The following is a 15,027-nucleotide window of genomic DNA, read 5'->3' as shown; positions in this document are numbered from 1 at the left end:
TCTATCTAAAATCTTTCCTGGAGCAATATTGATTTTCTCTGTGTAGAAAGTACATTTGAATTACAGGAATATCATAGTTTACTGACATAGTATTATTTGTTCTTTTTATGAGGTGCAGAATGTTCTAAAATTCATAATCCCTGATGAATATATAATGAATTATCTCAAGAAATTTCATGGGAGAAAGAATACTCTACTTTGACCACTTAGACGAGAATTTAACCCTATGGCAATCTAGCCCTTATCTGATCATAATCAGTGCCAAAATGCTTGGTTTGGAGTATAGGTATAGGAGAAGTTACAATCCCAGCAACCAGACTTTCCTTTATTACCAAACCATCTCTAATATTTTGATTTATATGATGATTATTTTTTAGTTAAATATGCCTTCCTTCCCTCCACAATCTCAGGAAAATCTTCCTAGTGGCTCCTCTCAGTTTCCTTCCCTCCTTACATTATGAAAAAAAAAAAAAAAAAAAAGAACCTGATTTAGTTGATTCTAAGTTTCATAGTAAGACCACATATTTGCATTTTTTCAATATCTCTTAAACATTTTTCTCAATCATTCCTGATAAGAATTACCTGAGAAGCTTCTTAAACTTGCAGATTACTGGTATCAAGGGAGGGACTCAGAAATTCTGAACACATTTCTTAGGTGATGCCTATAGGCAAGTCTGGGAAATATGTCCCTAGTGTGTATTTCATTTCCAAATGACAAAAAACTCTCTGGTATCACAGGGATTCTATCTAACCCAGAGTTCTGAACCCACATCGCCTGAGTTCAGACTTCAGCTATACTCCTCACCAGCAGACAATACACAAGTGAGTCTCTGGGCCTCCACTTCTGACTCTCTCTAATGATGAAAAGAATAGTGCCTACCTTATATGTGAAACTCAAGTGTGATTGATTCTTATATTGAGTACGTGGTGCAACAACCTCGATAAATGTTAATCATTAATTATTATTAATAACATTTCATTATAGATCTAGGAGATCCAAAAGTTAAAGTCCTTTTTTCTTTTAAGATTTTATTTATTTGGAGACACTTGGTGGCTCATCAGTTGGGCAGCTGCCTTGGGTTCAGATCGTGATTCCGGGATCTGGGATCAAGTCCTGCATTGGGCTCCTGTGAAAAGCCTACTTCTCCCTCTGCCTATGTCTTTCTCTCTGTGTGTGTGTTTATGTCTCATGAATAAATAAATAAATCTTTTAAAAATGATTTTATTTATTTATTTGAGAGAGAGAGAGAGAGAGCACATCAGGGTGAGGGGCAGAGGGAGAAGCAGAGTCTTCCCTGAGCAGGGGCCCAATGCAAGGCCTAATCCTGGGACTCCAGGATCATGACCCAAGCCAAGGCAGACCCTCAACCTACTGAGCCACCCAGGCATCTCAAAAATTAAAATTCTTAATACATGAGATTTTCATGCTTTGATAGTATGTACCCAAAAAAAACTTGAATTTAAGGAAAAGTTTTTCCTCCTATTTAAGATTTTTAAACAGTTTATCTTCCATTTTTCTGTCTTAATGGAATACGTTGAGAGGGCCACTCTGGATCCAGTGACCAAACTCTCTCCCTTGAGAAGATTCAACTGTATTTTTGTTTTGGTTTGGTATTTGTAACATTAGTTATAATTTGCCTCAAGAGCTGCATCCGTTTCTAAAAATGGCACATTGTGTTTGTTCCCAGGTGACTGGTCAGATTTTGGTGATATTTTACCCTTTTAAAAATGTATACATCCCATGGTAGAGATAATTATCTCTAAAGACATGAAGAATAAGATCTGCCGCAAAAACAGTGAGGAATTATATAAAGCCACTGAGGGGAAAAATGATTGGCTCCTTTGAGCCCCTCCTCCAAAACTAGGGAAATTTCAAGAACACCATAAAAGAACACAGTGAATAGAGTATTATTAAACAGAACATGGCAGTCTCACAAAGTCATTTTATTCTAGGGTCAGAACTATATTATAGTTCATTCTCCTCATTTAATTTGTATATTTTAGATCAGAAAGAAAGTAAATTGTTATCTGTTGCTGTCATCATGATGTGACTGTTACAGACTGTTTCACTTAAAATCAGAGAAAAAAAATTTTTATTTTTATTTTTCATGGATTACTTGGAATTTAGCCTCAGAGGCCTCAATGTGCATAAGAATTACCAGGGGATATTGTTAAAATGTAGACTCTTATCCAGTTGGTCTGGAGTGGGGCCTTCTTATGCTGTTCCAGGGATAGTACTTGAAAACCAAGTCTTGAAGAGTGGTCATCTTTCCATTATGGGAAGACCATGGATAAACACAAGCAAGTCTGATCCTTGACAACTGCTTCATTTCTACCAAGAATATAGGCCCATCTGTGGGGATCTCAGAATGTAGCCTATTTTGTTTCCCTTTGCTTTTTTAGGGGTAATCTTCTACTGAGAATGCACAATCTAAAAACAGGCACCAGGAAATCTCCACTCTCTGGCATAGGCCTAGAGCATCGTACTGCTTATCCCAAATCATGAGCGGAAAGAGACATGAGAAATGAACATCTGAAATCTGCCCACAAGTGAACATGGGATTCACCTGCACTCCTCATGTAGTATAGAACTGAAACCTTGAGCTGAGACACAGAAATGAACCAATTCAGAACTGGGTAATATCACAGGAGTTGGACAGGCAAAAGGAACTTGAATAATCACATAAATGATTCTGTATAACCAGAGCATTCTAAAAAGAGCTTTAAACTGCTCAAATAGTCAAAGGAAAGAATAAAATCCAGAAAACAGGTGACTAAGAAAAAAGACGGATATTTGAGAATCAACACCTCAAGAAATGGAAAAGTGCAGTAGAAGTGAAAAGGTAGCATTTTTGCTTTTGTAAAATGGAAATTACTAGAGTGGCTTTACATTTGATGGAAATGATCCTGGAGCCTACAAGTGACTCATTATGCAGTAGACAGAAAACGCTGAGCATGCAGAATTCTTGACTAGCTAAAAGCAGATGGGCCACAGAAGAGAGGAGGGACCTATCTTTGAAAGGAAAAGTTTTCCTAATGTAGCAGGAAAAAAATGCATGAGGACACATGAGTTTTGTGGGTTCTGTGATAGAAGATAAAGGGGTTCCCATTCAATGGCTTTTTTCCCATGAGGCACGGCATGCAGTTTGTGATAAGAATGAGTAGAAGAGATGTGTAGTGACCAAGGGGACTGAAGAAGGACCAAAATAGTACATGCTGCAACTAAGAAATACAATGTTCTAGGTGAACAGTAGGATCACAGGAAATTGTGGAATGCTTGTGTGAGGTTTTTGAAAATAATTTAATATAAGATGAATATTATCAGTCCAAATGTCTTGAGTCTGTCTAGGAATTTTCAGCCTTCTTAAGGAATAGAGAAGGTGGATATTTGGTTCAGATCAGGTTGGAATTCTTTGGTGAGTACCAATGAAGGGAAAAATAACATTGGAGTTGAAAAAATGTTCAAGGTAGTGAATCTCACGAGGAGACGACATTTAAGCTGGGCAAAGAAAAGTGGAAAGAGGAAGGTGCTGAAAGAAGAGCAGTGGAATCAGTGGAATTGATGGAACCATGAGGTTATAGAACATTATCAGTGGCAGACAACAGATCAACATGGCCAGAAGGATAAGAGGTAGCAGAAAGTAGGGGGATTGAAGTGAATATTCAGAGATGGGATGCTTGCGGTGCTGGCAAAGTCCAATCTCAGAAGTGAGTGGCCCAGGATAGCATGTTGGATCATTCAGTTCCTTGGATGTTGAAGCCAATGAGAATGATCAAGAACTGGAACTGGAAGTGATTGAACCAAAAACACAAATAAAATGAAAGGCCAGGGAGTTAGTAGATGACACCACTGAGGAAGGCAAGACTATTAGTTAACTAATATCAATTATATCTCAGTTTAAAAAAAAAAATGTCAGTGGGATGCCTGGGTGGCTCAGCAGTTTGGCGCCTGCCTTCGGCCCAGGGTGTGATCCTGGATCTAGTCCCACATCGGGCTTCCCGCATGGAGCCTGCTTCTCCCTCTGTCTATGTCTCTGCCTGTGTGTGTGTGTGTGTGTGTGTGTGTGTGTGTGTCTCATGAATAACTAAAAATAAGATCTTTTAAAAAGTCAAAAGAGTAGAAATGGGCAATGAAGGAAGAAGAAACAAGTAGCAAGGAGGATGTTTTTCCAAACTCTTAGCCTTCTGATGTATTAAAATGTAATAGAAAAAAATGGTCTCCATGTGAGAGGATGGCAAGGAAACAGAATCTTCAGAAGAAAGGCAGGTTGGAGTTAGGCAAGGTGAAGGGAATATTTCGAAGCATTAATGATGAAGTGGATTTAAAAAAAAAAATCACATCTCAGAAAATCCAGAAGGCAAAATGGAAAGTATTATAGGAATGAGTGAAACATTCCTTCTATTTGGAAGATATAAAGAGCATTTTGTGAATAGAAGTCAGTTTAATACATCAAGAATACATACATAAGAACAATGCCGTTCCAGGTGTGAAACATTAGTCGATGAATTGTAGGGTAGTGGGGCACAGGCAGAATGGAACGAAGGGCCAGAGTGTCTAGGGAAGTGCAGGACATTCAAGAAGCTCTAAAAAAAACAGATATCTGGGTGCAAGGTACGGAAGTATTTCAAATATTTTAAAAACAAGCACTTACCAGGTCAATAGAAGCACTCCATCAAGTATACATGAAAACACATAGGAACCCAGTAAAGTAAGGTATGAGGCATGATACACTGGTTCTGATGTGTCTCAGAGGGGATAGATTCTCTTTCTACTATATAGCTCTAAAGACTTAGTAATAGCAAAAGAGCAACCTTCTCTCCAGTGTTTACCAGATACACAAGAGACTGCAGAAGCCCATAAGCAATTCTTACAACAGCTGCTACAAACCAAAACTGTTTCTCACCTGTGATACTACAACAGATGCCAAACAAATAATTTGTCATCCATGGTGAAATTGGAATCCATAACCATGGGACTGTAAATAATGTGGGGAAGCATTTCATGGCTTAAATTTACAGCAATGGGAAGCCCTTCAACAGTTTTACTTAGTAATATGCTCACTACTTCATTTTAAGCACCCTTCCGTCTGTAAGATCAAGAATGCACTACATACACCAAGGGTGCCTTATTTCATACGCTGTGTCTACATAACCCAGCAATCCTGGTTTCAGGGATAAAGATCATTGAATGTAAAAGCAATGGAAGAAACCACAATGGAAAATATCAGTAGTTGTAATTACCTGAACTTTTAAAACTACTATATATCCGGGACACCTGGGTGGCTAAGCAGTTGAGTGTCTGCCTTTGGCTCAAGTCATGATCCTGGGATCCTGGGATTGAGTCCCACATCAGGCTCCCTGCAAGGAACCTTCTCCTCCCTCTACCTATGTCTCTGCCTCTCTCCTTTTCTGTCTCTCATGAATAAATAAATAAAATCTTTTAAAAATAAATAAATAAATAAAACTTCTATATATCAAAAGACATCATAAACCAATGAAAGGGAAATGACATACCAGAAAACTGCTTATCATAAATATAAGTAAGTGGTCATTTCCTAAATGTGGAAATAGTACTTATAAATCACCCTCAACTGAAAAAATGGGGGGGGACAACTCACAGATAAAAATCAATCAATAAAAATATACGTAAAAAAAATGCAAGCTCAATCAATAACCAAATAAACACATACAATCTAATATAGCCTTTCCAGGTAAGCTTCTTAAAAGCAGTCTTGGAAAGGAATCCATTAACTGGGCCAAAGGGATCTTTTTCTTTGATAAGAGCTAGGTCCTTCCTCAATGTTTCTTATGCTTCATTAAATTAAGCGTAGAATATTCTCATTACTGAAAGTATATTACACAGTTGGTACTGTGGCAACATGGAGCTGGCCATACATTGCTGGAACCTCCCATAAAAGTGGAAATGCTAATCCTTTTCCTGAGATACTACCTGGTAATATCAAAGGTCTTATGTGTCAATAATCTCAACTCAATAATTCAACTTTTAGATAAATTCACCTAAGAAAATGACCCAAGATAAGCACAAAGATTTGTTTTATGTAAAGATATTTGTTACAGCATTTATTGTAATAACAAAAATTTAGAAACAGACAAATGTTAAACAATGTAGAAGCTTTTAAATTATGGTTTATCCCATACAATGAAATAATATTAAGTCCATAAAAATCATGTTATTAAAGAATATTTACGTTAGTAAATACGTTAGTAAATACATTAGTTACATTAGTAACACTGGAAAATATTCACTATAAAATATATTTTAAAAACCCTAAATATTAAATAAGAAGTCAATTTTAGGAAGTAAAAGTGTGTAATTACATAGAAAAAGGATCTCATAAATCCTATTCAGAATTTTTTTGGAGCTGCACAGGAAAACGCTGCTTCAGATCAACAGTGTTGTTGACTATGAATGATTCTATTAGCCACTAGCCACAGCTAGAGTTGGGTCACCAAATAGCCCCCATACACAGAGGGCAAGAGAGACTGAACAAAGAGGCAGACCACTCCAGACTGGTAACAAGGAAGGGACTTACTTACAAGGCTTGTCTTTGGTGGCCACAAAATAAATAGATCTTGGCAACTGCTCACCAGAACTATAGAAGTCACAGCCTTTCAATGACCTCCTCCAACAGGATCTCAGATCCACCAAACACTGTTTCCTTACAAAGGTTCACTTTACTCACATTGGTAAACAGTATATAGTAAAAAAGATAACATACACTCACACTCAATTATATCCCATTCCTTGGACTTGCCTTTGTCACTGTGTTAAAGGAAATTTTGAAGACCACTACAGTTCACTGATGCCAAAAGACAGATATTTTTTGTACAAAAGACTTTTTAACACTTCCGTGCACTTTTCTGAAATATTTAGAAATGCAAATTTCTGGCCAAGCCTAACTGGAATCCTATAGTAAAAAAAAAAAAAAAAAAAAAAATCATATAGTGCTCTCCTTCGGTTTTAATGGCATGTGCTTTTTCAAGTTTTCTAAGTAACACGGCTTCAAGTCAATCTCTCTTGTCAGAACTTTGGATTTTGTTTTATCAGCTACTTCTAATTATAGACATTTTGTTTAAAAAAAAGGTGTTAAATAATGCAGTTTTTGAAGTATGCTTTAAGACTATCACTTACCTACACATGTCATATACATTTTATAAGAATACTAAACCAGGAGACACTTAACCCTGGCAGAGGAGTGAAACTTTTTGAACATGTTTAATTTCTCAGTAAGTTGAACTAAGTCCAAACTATTTACAGAATTTCCTAAGAACCATAGGACTGATAGCATCAGTGCCAGATTTACTGTTATTAGTTGGAAAGGCCAATTCTTATAGCAAATGACAGCCTGACTCCTCATACCTCAGTGCTTAGAAGAATGTTTCTCCTAAGCTAAAATGGTGGGAAGAGGAAAAAATGGCAAGAGGGGATTGTAGTAAAGTCCAAGTGACCATGTAGAACATACGTTGATTCTTTTATGAGGACTGCTTCACTTCTCATTGGCTGTCCCAGAGAGGCTTCTCATGTAGGTCAGTGATTCCTGTACCTTATAGACAGGAAAATTCCAGAAACTTTTAAGAATAAATTCTGAAAAACTATGAGCATATAGAGCGAAATCATTTTTTTAAGCCACAGTTTCATAGTCTTAGTCAAAACTGGATTATTAAGTAGTTATTTTAAATTCATTTTTTTATTAGCAACTTTAAGTATAACAACTTTGAAACATGAATAAGTATTTATTTTCTATTAATAAAAATGAATTCTAACAATATTTATTGCTAGGTGATACGTTGTTTTGTTCTCCTTATATTTTTTGTATAATTACATTTTCTATAATATACATGAATTACTCCAAAAATCAAGAAAAAGTTCATTATTAAAAAAAAAAGAAGATGATTTTCATTTTTCCTCTTTAGAGGCTCGTTTACTTTTCTCTTTAAACCCACATGCAGAGATTAAATCTATGTTCTCCTCAGTGCCTAGTATATGTTGGAATCTAATTAAATTTTAGCTCATTTAAAAAACAAAAACAAAAACTCTGCTCTTTCATCATCTCTTTTCTTTGCCATGCACCAAGTAATTAGTCTTCTATAGCTAGGCAATACTAAAGGAAAGTTATTTTTTACTGGATTTCTATAGCAGCCAATTGACCAATCAAATGTGAAAAATCAATACAGATATTTTAGATACATAAGGACTCAGAAAATGTGTTTTTCATTCAACATTCCTTAATAAGGCATATATCACAGAAATGAGGATATAATAAAATGTAATGATAATTTGAAATATAATAATAGTATATACTATTATATTTAAACACGTATATTCAAACATAATAACATAATGAAAAAGTGGACAGCCAGAAACTCTAAGGGAAAAAGAGCTGAGTGAAAAGAAAATATATTCACTCTACATTTTTTGTTTTTGTAGTGATCATTGAGAAAGAGACAACAATAAATATTTTTGGATTGTCAAATCAGACTCTTAAGGACCAGAGAGATCTTACCTAATATTAAACTTTAGTATTAATTCAAAGAATTAATCTCATTAATATATCCACCTCATAGTCATCTATGAGATAGAGGTGCATGGAGAAGTCTGAAACCCCCCCCAAAAAAAGTTGCCTGGTTTCTTCCCCACAATGTGAGAACATACCCTGGCCCAGATTTAGCATGTAAGATCTCAGAGTAATGCATCATTTACTCAAAGGGAGCCCTTTTAGTCATAAAATACTTCTTTCTTATACTCTGATCATGACACAGCTGATACTGACATTTCAAACAGATCATGCTTCGTAAATCTTCAAATTCTAAGTTTTCCTTCAGAATAGTTTACTTCTTCCTTTCTCTCCTCTGACCCCTTCCACTTTTTCCTTCTCCATCACAGTGTCTCCAGAGTACAAACCTGTTGCCAGCCTATTTCTTCTGCACTAATCATAATAATGTAAACAATATCCACTGATTTTCCAACTCTTAGAAAGAATCTACAATAAAATATAAGATACTTGATTTGGTTAATAAATACAACATAATATTATCAACCTTGACATAAGAACAAAGAGGACAAAAGTTTGGGTTAAGAATGGAAGATGAAAGCTGAAAGAAATGTTTAGAAGTGCTAATATCTTTACCTTCAAAGTAGAGAATCAAGATAATAGTGTCTGTAATGGACCAAATAAGAAATGAGTATGTAAGCATATTACTTAAAATTACAAAGACAATGAGTAAAGGAACTACAATTTTAATATATTGAGTGAGAAGTATGCCATTATTAGTAAGTGAGCTAAGATTCAACAGATAATGACTAAAATTAATAAACTAAAGCTCATGAACAAAAAAGTGCTCTGAAATAGGGATATACCTGTAGGAAGACATAGTTAAAGGAATTGAAAAGGTGTCCCCTATCCTGAAGGCCGCTGGGAAGCAGGAAACTTTCTTAGAAGTCTACCTTGTCTGATCTTTTGTAACCATGTGTAGGAATTATTTTTACTACTTTACCTTTTTAATTACTAAAATAAAGACCCAAATATTCCAATCTGGTAACACTGGGGTCTACCTTGGTATTAGAGTATTAAAAAGAAGGCATTCTTGGGGATCCCTGGGTAGCTCAGCAGCTTAGCCCCTGCCTTCGGCCCAGGGTGTGATCCTGGAGTCCCGGGATCAAGTCCCATATGGGGCTTTCTGCATGGAACCTGCTTCTCCCTCTGCCTGTGTCTCTGTCTCTTTCTCTCTCTCTGTCTCTGTCTCTCTCTCTCCTTCTGTCTCTCATGAATAAATAAATAAAATCTTTAAAAAAAAAAGAAAAAGAAGAAGAAGGCATACTTGACTAAAATCACACATGTAGTCAGGAAAATTTTCCCCAAAACAAGGTGAATATCAGGATTAAAATCTAAGACTCTACAGCTTCATTATCCCTTCCAACACTCTAACTCCTCCTGGATCAGAAATGATGATTGCCCCACGTTGTCCGGTCTCCATCCTTTAAGAAGAGTGCTATTGAGTTTTATAAAGGGACACGTTCCTCGGCTACAGAGTATACTTCTCAGCAGCACTTGCAACTAGGTGTGGCTGTGTGATTTTGTTCTGTTCGGGAGGGGTGAACAGAGTTAATGTTTGTCACTTCCTGGTTGTGCCCTTTCAAGAAATGAATGTCCTTTGTCCTATCTTCTCTTTGCAAGAACTGATCCAAGGATGGAAGCTATATTTTGAGGATGACAAAGATTCTTCCAGGCTTAGACTACATAATTCTATTCTGTTATGTGACGTACACTTCTAAATGGTTTAAGCCACTTTATTTTTCTATCTCCATAGCAGCTTAGACTGTACCTTAGACTAGTGCCTCTCACATTCACTGCTGGCCTTATGGTTCATTCAATTTGTGTAGGTTTTCCTTCCCTGAATTACTCTATCTAGTGTCAAGTTCTACTAGTCTATTGACAGAGCCAATAGATATAATTCTATCAGTATCCACAGATTTGGTTATAGTTTCAGATACATGTATTGTTATATAGGTTTCCAATTCAATTTTAGTCAAATACTTCCCCTAATTTCCATACTCATGTTAAAAGCATCATGCCTTTGATAAACCACTTTTTATTATTTGAAACTGAATATACTTTAAATTCATTCCAATGCAAAAAAAAGTTCAAAGCTTAAAACTTTTCAAACTGAATTGCATTGCCCACCTATGTAATATGAAGTGTCCCTCGTTTTTACCTGGCTTTCTTTATTTTTCCATTTCAATAAGCTAGAAAAAAATTTTGGAGGCTACATTTGTTTCCTAATAGAGTATATAGGCCTCAATTCAGATTTTCCATTAAGCGTCTAACTTGTCGCCTCCCCTCAATCTTTAAGTATTGAGATTCTGGGTTTTCTGACTACACCAGTGGTGAGCTACTACTTGATGTACATTCATTCTTATCTAAATTTGATTTATATTGGTTTCTAACCTATTTTTATACATTATTTCCCTTGGTTGCAGAGCTGACAACTATCCACTGAATTTTCCTTCATATTTTACCTAGCTTCATTACTGGTTGAGTAAATAAAACTAGAGAATTTCCAAATCTTGAGGCTTCTCTTAAATAGAGCTAACCTCCTTTGTAAGTCTTGTAGCATTTGCCAAGTTATCAGTTAAAATACTTTTCATTGAAAGGCCTGGAAAACCTAAATGAAAAGTACTCATACCAATATGTAAGTTGGTATTTATTACCAACTCACATAACAAAAATATTAAAGTAGACAGTTGCAGAGGGATTCAATGACTCCATATGTTATCAAATAACCAGGATCTTGCTATCCTGCTTTTTTTTCTACTGAAGAAGTTGATGATATCTCCTCATGGTTGCAGAATGGATGCAGCTGTTCTAAGTATTACATCTTCACATAAAGCATGTATGAAATCAATAAGGACAAGGACTTACATTCATATATCTTACCTTTTCCTTTTATAAAGGAAGAGTATCCTTCCAGAAACTCCCACTATAATTTCCTTCATATGTCATAGACCAGTTCTAGTTCACATGGTCTTTCTTAGCTGGAAGGAAATTTGGAAAGTATCTGGTATTTTCCGTCTCTTTTCTAGTTGTGTGGCCAATAGGAGAAGACAGAGAAGAATGGCTTTGGGGAATGTAACCATCAATGTCAGCTATAGCAAAAGAATAAATGTTGCAAAAGGGAGAAGCAGGAGGATTCCAAGAGACAAGAGCCTTCTTATGAGCCTTTTTCCAACTTGTCTCAGAACCTTAGCTATATGAATTAAAGAAATGAATTTTTTTCTCGCTAATAAAATTATAAAGCAGAACATATAGTTTCATTGACTTATTTTCTATAACCAGCTAGGGAAAATTAATAAATTTATCTGAATGCCTGCCTTCAATCTTTGATGATATTTTATTATAACTCCCATGTAAGTAAGGAAAATGATTGATTTTTTAGGGGATGTTAGAGATAGCTATATCATTTGGGTTTTTTTTGTATTTTTTTGCTATGCATAGTAACCTCTCTGGTACTCAAAATTTTATTAAAACAAGTTGCTCTACATAGTTTTTAGAATCCAATGAGCCGATGAGAAATTAATCACCAATTCCATACAAATCCAAAGGCAATAAATCACAATGTTACATAAGCATAGCATTTTTTCCCCTTCTTATCACATTCTAAGTGCAAGCAATAGTACAAAGATTTTCTCAGCCATTATTACACTGAATATAGGGGAAAAAACAGTTAGTTAACTGACAAACATTTGTCAACACATCTGCAGACACCAACCTAGGATGGTGCCTAATTACGAAAAGTTCTGTTACATTTGCTTGCATTAGGACTTACTTTAGTACTATTACTTAGTGAGAGAAGGATATAAAATAAAGGGGAAAGTGACACATAAAAAAGAATTATGAAAAGAAATTCTAGCTCATAAAATATTATGTCCATCATTTGGAACTTAACGCTTTGAGGAAAAGCTGCTGTCAGGCTCAGGCATTACCAGATTACAGGGAGGGTAAAGTGTAAGAACCCAGACTGAAGAGGATGCAACCTTCTCCCTAATTGCAGTGACAGGGAGCTGGAATGGCTGCTCCTGAGAATGACATGTCCACAAGAAAACAGCACCAGCAAGCCTTCATCCCAACAGCAGCTGGTAGGCAGCAGGGCTTGAATTCCTGATAGACCACAAAAAGCTACTGATCCTGGTGGAAAATGCTGAGAAGCATTTTAATTCAACTTGTCGAGCTTAAATTTTAAGCATTTTTTTTCCCTCTGAGCAGCAGGAACAGATGAACTCTCAAGAAATAAAGATCTCATTTTCATGGAAATCATCTCCCAAGAACGAGAAAAAAAAATAAAGAAAATGTATGAGGTAGACTTGGGATTGCTGTAAAAGACAACAGGTGTCAGGGTTTTCCATAAGGACTTAACTATTCCTCGAGGTATATTTTAATGACTTTCTAACAGTTGACATAGTTTATCTTCCCTTTGGAATAAACGGGATTCTGGTAACCAAGTGCAATATAATCAGCTCAGAAAAACAAAGTTTAGCTACACAACTACCATAAATGCAAGATGACTCCATATCTAAGGTTAACATGTCAACAGGATTTGTGGACACTGGGAAAGGACAAAGGTCTCACTGGTATGTGGTTCCTAGTAACTGAGCTGACTTTCTAAATACTCTTGTGATGAACCCGTATTTCTTTTTTTTTTTTTTTAAGATTTTATTTATTCATGAGAGACACAGAGAGAGAGGCAGAGATGTAGGCAGAGTGAGAAGCAGACTCCCTGCGGGGAGCCTTATGTGGGACTTGATCCCAGGACCTCAGGATCACAACCTGAGCTGAGGGTGGACACTCAACCACTGAGCCACACTGGTGCCACTGAACCCATATTTCTGATCAAATAATAAAAATGTAATAAAACTTCAAAGGATCACAATAGAAGCACTATGAAAGCTCTTCAAAATGTAGACACCAGGACCCCTTTCTCAGGATTATGGATTCATAATGTCTGAGTGCAGCCCCAGGCAACTGTATTTAAAATGCTGCAAGGTGATCTGCTGGGCACCAAAGGTTGCGAATCACTGAAATACCCACTAACTTAAAACAGAACTGTCAGAAGTATTTACATTCCAATCTCAAATATGGGATTGATAGAAAAGTTTGATATAAAACAGTAGACACTCATGGGTTCTCTTCATTTACAAGCTTATTTCTCTATCTCTTCCAGCCTCCAGGCCCATGATTCTGCAAGCTTCACAGAGACAGAGATTATGTTCTTCTTTGTACTCCCAGCAACAAATCCAGTTGGTGATGCATGCTAAGAATTCTGCAAATGCTTGTGGAACAAACAATGAATCTTGCATGCATCGAATTCCCACATATTCTTCTCAGCATTTTCAAGGAAATGATAGAGATGTGACCTTGAGGTACCAAATATTCTATCCCTCTCTTTTATTGAAAAAGAAAGGCAACAAAAATGGGAGCTTTAGCATTAAAACAGTAACAGTGTTTAAACCTTTTATGATCACAAATTTGGGTGTAGCTTACATGGAGAGAGCCCATAGAGAGTGCTTCCAGACCAGGAAGCCCTCAGTGAGCTGTCCACAAGGGTAAATATGTTACATATATTAGGTGGGTTCTGTTAGGGTGTAGCATTTGTAGCGTAGAAAGGTGGATATAGGGGCTCCTGTGTGACTCAGTTGGTTAGGCACCTGCCTTGGGCTCAGGTCATGATCCCAGGGTCCCAGGATTGAGTCCCACCTCAGGCTTCCTGCTCAGTGGAAAGCCTGCTTCTCCCTCTCCCTCTGCTGCTCCCCTACTTGTTCTCTCTCTCTCTCTCTCTCTCTCATAAATAAATTAAAAATCTTTAAAAAAAAAAAAGGAAGAAAAAAGGTGGATGTATTCACTTATGTCTTGTTACAGTGATGAGCATCACCTTTGCCTTCTGTAACCAGGAAGTTATGTAAGCACAGCTTTGGGGGAATTCCTAAAGTCTTTTGGGCATATTTCTTCTCACACTCCCTTTAGCTATACACTCTCTATAGATTTGTGAGTTTGCCCATACACTAGCTTGAAAATTTGTGTGTAAGTCAATAAACTAGACCTATGTAAATCAGCTACATTCTTCTCCTTGAGAATCTAGTGAACGCTCTGTGATGGGGGACCATCTGAATTCACAAGAAAAATCTCTTGTTCAGTTCCAGAAAGTCACTGTCATCCTGAAGTCCATCCACAAATCTAAGGATCCTTGAAACTCAGGTGAGAAACCATGCAAATGAGTGAGTAAAATCTTGCAACCCTTATTTCTACATCATCTCTCCCCACTCACTCAAAACACTTGGCCAATTTCCACAGTTAAAACTTCAGACTCTCCTTGTCCATTCCTTTTGTCTTCCTTCCTCCTCACATGACCTAAAACAAGGAGAAACTTGGCACCTCCTTCACCAGGTTGCCAACCCATATACATTCACATACTAATGCATCCAACACAACTGCCAGAAGACTCAGTCACATGGTG

General features: G+C 36.6%; 1 long non-coding RNA gene across 2 annotated transcripts in view; it reads left to right on the top strand.

The window, feature by feature from the left end:
* The window catches only part of LOC144316863 (uncharacterized), a 68,597-nt gene extending 53,826 nt beyond the window's left edge, over positions 1–14,771 (top strand). For both annotated transcript variants that reach the window (XR_013382702.1, XR_013382701.1), the window contains exons 4-5: positions 13,738–13,936; positions 14,708–14,771. This is a non-coding gene — a long non-coding RNA (uncharacterized LOC144316863). The remainder of the gene's footprint in view (positions 1–13,737; positions 13,937–14,707) is intronic.
* The last annotated feature ends 256 nt before the right edge of the window (positions 14,772–15,027 follow it).

This window comes from Canis aureus, chromosome 7 (assembly GCF_053574225.1).
Source record: "Canis aureus isolate CA01 chromosome 7, VMU_Caureus_v.1.0, whole genome shotgun sequence".
Taxonomy (NCBI): domain Eukaryota; kingdom Metazoa; phylum Chordata; class Mammalia; order Carnivora; family Canidae; genus Canis; species Canis aureus.
Note: the sequence above shows the minus strand (reverse complement) of the source record. Positions and strands in the feature narration are given on the sequence as shown.